Source organism: Palaemon carinicauda, chromosome 13 (assembly GCF_036898095.1).
Source record: "Palaemon carinicauda isolate YSFRI2023 chromosome 13, ASM3689809v2, whole genome shotgun sequence".
Classification (NCBI taxonomy): domain Eukaryota; kingdom Metazoa; phylum Arthropoda; class Malacostraca; order Decapoda; family Palaemonidae; genus Palaemon; species Palaemon carinicauda.
In genome coordinates this window covers 128,643,054-128,649,357 of record NC_090737.1, presented here as the reverse complement: position 1 = coordinate 128,649,357, position 6,304 = coordinate 128,643,054, and positions in this window count along the sequence as shown.

Sequence of the window (6,304 nt, the reverse complement as noted above, 5' to 3'; positions counted from 1 at the left end):
AATATGACTAGGGGGTTGGCAGTGAGATGGTCCTAAGGGTTTTAGAAGTTGTGGGAAGATCAGGGGTTAGGAGTCCTTCAGGGTGAGGGGGGGGGGGGGGTTGGTGGTTGTGTTTAGGGAAGGGGTGATGTGTTTAGGGTGTCAGTGTGTGAGGTAATGGGGTAATGGAGTGGAACTAAGGGAGGAGAGAAAAGGAGATGTGTGGAGGGGGAGGGGGGTCCTAGTAGAGGGGGAGGGGGGAAGGGCCAGGGGGGGTACCTTCCAAAACCGGCTGATCCAAAGTGTAGCGAATTACTTTTTGGGGGAGTGGCTTTTATTGTTTATTTTTTTTTTTTTTATTATATCACTCGGGGACATCCCGCTGTTTGTGTGATGTCTTTAGAGGGGGGGGGGAGAGGGGGGGTTAGACTCGAGGCATCGTGATTTGTATCGTATATCCTTCGGGGTTAAGAATCGTGGTATCTTGATTTGCATATGTTTCTGGTTGAAGAAGTTTATAACGGTGTCTTGAATCTATTATTCATTATGTATATAAATGCAGTATCTTGATTTTCATATCTTTCTGGTTGAAGAAGTTTATAACGGTATCTTGAATCTATTATTCATTATATATATATATATATATATATATACTATATATATATATATGTATATATATATATATATATGTATATATATATATTATATATATATATATATTATATAAAGGAATAATATATTCAAGATACCGTTATAAACTTCTTCAACCAGAAAGATATGAAAATCAAGATACTACATTTATATATATATTATATATATATATATATATATATATATATATATATATATATATATATATATATGAAGTATCTTGATTTGCATATCTTTCTGGTTGAGGAAACGTATTACAATATCTTGATTTGAATATTTTTCGGATAAAGAATTGTATAATCTTGATATGCAACTTTTTTTTTTGGTTGAAGAAGCATATATGTATATCTTGATTTGAATATTTTTTTGGACAAAGTAACGTAGTATCTTGATTTGCATATATTTTCTGGTGAAGAAGGGTTGTATTACATAGAATTGTGATATGTACGAGTATATACAGTACATATTAAGAAACCTGATGTAGTGATTAATATATCTTGTTTAAATGAAGATGCTCGCAACTAATTTGTTCATCTTGCACGTGATTGATAGAAATTGTCGTACCATAAGAGCGAAGAAACGTGGCCTCTTGACTCCCTTTTATTGACCCTTCGATTTTTTTTTTTTAAACATAGTTTTTACATGAGATATGAATTTATATTTACCATAGATTTTTACCCCATAATTTATATTTTTTTTATCTTTTATTTACTATATTTTTTACATTTATATAAATATTTTTTTTCGGCCAAGTCTGTAAGAAGCGATTAATTGGGTTGGTAGATTTCATTTTATTAAGGAGATACTATTAGGTTTTTGATAGCCTATGTGGTAACGTCCCTCACTGGTGATCGCCGGACTGGGGTTTGAGTCCCTCTTAAATATGTTAGCTCCTTTGGTCGCTGCAACCTCACCTTCCTTGTGAGGTAAGGTGTTTGGGGAGCATATAGGTCTATCTGCTGAGTCATCAGCAGCTATTGCCTGGCCTTCCTTGGTCGTAGCTTTGATGGAAAGGAAGCTTGGGCGGTGATCATATGTATATATTGTCAGTCTCTATGGCATTGTCCTGCTTGATAGGGCAGTGTCACTGTCCCTTGCCTCTGTCATTCATGAGCAGCCTTTAAAGCTAGTCTCTAGGGCATGGTCTTGTTTGATAGGGTAGTGTCACTTTCCCTTGCCTCTGCCATTCATAAGCAGCCTTTAAAGCTAGTCTCTAGGGCATGGTCTTGTTTGATAGGGTAGTGTCACTTTCCCTTGCCTCTGCCATTCATAAGCAGCCTTTAAAGCTAGTCTCTAGGTCATTGTCTTGCTTGATAGGATAGTGTTACTTTCCCTTGCCTCTGCCATTCATGAGCGTCCTTTAAAGCTAGTCTCTAGGTCATTGTCTTGCTTGATAGGATAGTGTTACTTTCCCTTGCCTCTGCCATTCATGAGCGTCCTTTAAAGCTAGTCTCTAGGTCATTGTCTTGCTTGATAGGGTAGTGTTACTTTCCCTTGCCTCTGCCATTCATGAGCGTCCTTTAAAGCTAGTCTCTAGGTCATTGTCTTGCTTGATAGGGTAGTGTCACTTTCCCTTGCCTCTGCCATTCATGAGCGTCCTTTAAAGCTAGTCTCTAGGTCATTGTCTTGCTTGATAGGGTAGTGTCACTTTCCCTTGCCTCTGCCATTCATGAGTGTCCTTTAAAGCTAGTCTCTAGGTCATTGTCTTGCTTGATAGGGTAGTGTCACTTTCCCTTGCCTCTGCCATTCATGAGCGTCCTTTAAAGCTAGTCTCTAGGTCATTGTCTTGTTTGATAGGGTAGTGTCACTTTCCCTTGCCTCTGCCATTCATAAGCAGCCTTTAAAGCTAGTCTCTAGGTCATTGTCTTGCTTGATAGGGTAGTGTCACTTTCCCTTGCCTCTGCCATTCATGAGCAGCTTTAAAGCTAGTCTCTAGGTCATTGTCTTGCTTGATAGGGTAGTGTCACTTTCCCTTGCCTCTGCCATTCATAAGCAGCCTTTAAAGCTAGTCTCTAGGTCATTGTCTTGCTTGATAGGGTAGTGTCACTTTCCCTTGCTTCTGCCATTCATGAGCGTCCTTTAAAGCTAGTCTCTAGGTCATTGTCTTGCTTGATAGGGTAGTGTCACTTTCCCTTGCTTCTGCCATTCATGAGCGTCCTTTAAAGCTAGTCTCTAGGTCATTGTCTTGCTTGATAGGGTAGTGTCACTTTCCCTTGCTTCTGCCATTCATGAGCGTCCTTTAAAGCTAGTCTCTAGGTCATTGTCTTGCTTGATAGGGTAGTGTCACTTTCCCTTGCTTCTGCCATTCATAAGCAGCCTTTAAAGCTAGTCTCTAGGTCATTGTCTTGCTTGATAGGGTAGTGTCACTTTCCCTTGCCTCTGCCATTCATAAGCAGCCTTTAAAGCTAGTCTCTAGGTCATTGTCTTGCTTGATAGGGTAGTGTCACTTTCCCTTGCCTCTGCCATTCATGAGCGTCCTTTAAAGCTAGTCTCTAGGTCATTGTCTTGCTTGATAGGGTAGTGTCACTTTCCCTTGCCTCTGCCATTCATGAGCGTCCTTTAAAGCTAGTCTCTAGGTCATTGTCTTGCTTGATAGGGTAGTGTCACTTTCCCTTGCCTCTGCCATTCATGAGCGTCCTTTAAAGCTAGTCTCTAGGTCATTGTCTTGTTTGATAGGGTAGTGTCACTTTCCCTTGCCTCTGCCATTCATAAGCAGCCTTTAAAGCTAGTCTCTAGGTCATTGTCTTGCTTGATAGGGTAGTGTCACTTTCCCTTGCTTCTGCCATTCATGAGCGTCCTTTAAAGCTAGTCTCTAGGTCATTGTCTTGCTTGATAGGGTAGTGTCACTTTCCCTTGCCTCTGCCATTCATGAGCGTCCTTTAAAGCTAGTCTCTAGGTCATTGTCTTGCTTGATAGGGTAGTGTCACTTTCCCTTGCCTCTGCCATTCATGAGCGTCCTTTAAAGCTAGTCTCTAGGTCATTGTCTTGCTTGATAGGGTAGTGTCACTTTCCCTTGCCTCTGCCATTCATGAGCGTCCCTTTAAAGCTAGTCTCTAGGTCATTGTCTTGTTTGATAGGGTAGTGTCACTTTCCCTTGCCTCTGCCATTCATGATCGTCCTTTAAAGCTAGTCTCTAGGTCATTGTCTTGCTTGATAGGGTAGTGTCACTTTCCCTTGCCTCTGCCATTCATGAGCGTCCTTTAAAGCTAGTCTCTAGGTCATTGTCTTGCTTGATAGGGTAGTGTCACTTTCCCTTGCCTCTGCCATTCATGAGCGTCCTTTAAAGCTAGTCTCTAGGTCATTGTCTTGCTTGATAGGGTAGTGTCACTTTCCCTTGCCTCTGCCATTCATGAGCGTCCTTTAAAGCTAGTCTCTAGGTCATTGTCTTGCTTGATAGGGTAGTGTCACTTTCCCTTGCCTCTGCCATTCATGAGCGTCCTTTAAAGCTAGTCTCTAGGTCATTGTCTTGCTTGATAGGATAGTGTCACTTTCCTTTGCCATTCATTAGCGGCCCTTAAATCTAATCTCTAGGGCATTGTCTTGCTTGATAAGGTAATGTCACTGTCCCTTGCCTCTGCCATTCATGAGCGGCCCTTAAATCTAGTCTCTAGGGCATTGTCTTGATTGATAGGGCAGTGTCACTGTCCCTTGCCTCTTCCATTTATGAGCAGCCTTTAAACCCATTCTCTAGGGCATTGTCTTGCTTGATAAGGCAATGTCACTGTCCCTTGCCTCTGCCATTTATGAGCAGCCTTTAAACCCATTCTCTAGGGCATTGTCTTGCTTGATAGGGCAGTGTCACTTTCCCTTGCCTCTGCCATTCATGAGCAGCCTTTAAAGCCAGTGCCAGTGATAGGGCAGTGTCACTTTCCCTGCCTTTGTCATTCATGAGTAGCTTTTAAACCTTTAAACTTTTAAACCTATAAACCTATTCACCTATTCCATTTTCTCTAACTAGATCGAGGGAACATTGCATCTAGATTCCTACCTCATGCAAGAGACTGCAGGACATTGCAACCCTTACGATGCCATGGGGCGACCATGCAATATTTCTATGCAATATTTCACGTTGCAAGAGTTTTAAAGTGTGTGAGTGGGCCTTTGAACCACAGCTGTTGGCATATTTTGCCTTACGCTTATTAACTCGAAATTAGGTCGTTTGTCAGGTCTCCTCCTCTGCCCATCGCGGCCATTACTTACTGATCTTGTGTCACTTGGAAGTTTCACTGAATTATTTTCTTAATAATATTTGTTGATGGGGAGAGAATGTGGCATTCGGAAGAGAGCGGGGGGGGGGGGAGAGAGAAGGTTAGGCAGCTTGGTGATTGTCATTGGGAGGATTTTGTTATTTCTCTAATAGTTTATTAATTTTTTTTCTTGTATTTTCCCTTTTCTTTTCTTTTCTGTATTTTTCACTCTTTTTCTTTTTTCCGGATTTATACTTCCTTCTTTTCCTGTTTTCGTATTTTTGCTTATTTTTTTCTCTGTATTTTCTCTTCCTTTACTTTTTTTTGTATTTGTTCCTTTTCTTTTTTCCGATTTTTATTTCATTTTTTTTTCTGGACTTTTACTTCCTTTTTTTTTTGTATTTTACTTCCTTTTCAGTTTCCGTATTTTTGCTTCCTTTTCTTTTTTTTCCCGCAATTTTTACTTCCCTTTCTTTTCCTATATTTCCCATCCTTTCCTTTTTCCGTATTTTTACTTCCTTCTCTGATTACGTATTTTCACATCCTATTCTTTCCCGTACCGAGTCATTTCCCCATTAGTGCCCGAGTCCTGTAGCATTCTGTGTTTGCCATTCGGGTTGCAGCTTGGGATTTCATAATCATAAAAATAGCAATTGTGTAAAATTTTAATTTTAATTGTTATTGATTATTAGTGTTATTAATAGAAAATTAATTTATTTCTATTTCACTGTTTTATACAAAGTTTAATCACGTTGGTATTAATTCCATGATCATTAACTTTTTAGCCATGTACTTTTACTTCATTGTGCTATTATTATTATTATTATTATTATTATTATTATTATTATTATTATTACTTGCTAAGCTACAGCCCTAGTTGGAAAAGCAGGATGCAATAAGCCCAGGGACTCCAACAGGGAAAATAGCCTAGTGAGGAAAGGGAACAAGGAAAAATAAAATATTTTAAGAACAATAGCAACATTGAAATAAAGATCAGTATAAAGTAAAAAACTAACAAAACAAGAGAAAGAGTAATAATGAATGATCTTCCCAGCCCCCAACGCATTTAAAAAATTTCTCCCCTTCAAGAATCACTTGATGGCTTCCGGTCTCAAGTCTCTCTATTTCCATCGAATTAGGTTAGTTCTATTAGTGCACCTCACGTGGTGCACTGTAAGCAATACTCCAAGGTCTTCGTAGTGTCACTCCTACCCCGGAGCACCCATTTTGTAGCCTTCTACTTCCCGTTTCGATTTTTCCATATTTCTGTCCAATCTCTCGTAAGTTATTCTTCACGAGCCAAAAACTATGATTCAGATCAAAATCAACCACTTTCAGTTCCTTCGTTTGAATTTTATGCTCAGCGCTAACCTGTAGAGTCTTCAAGAGTCTTTTTTTTCACTAGTTACACCCCTACCAACATCACCACCACTACTAACACCACTATCACTACTAGAACCACAACTACAAACACCCCCACCACTACT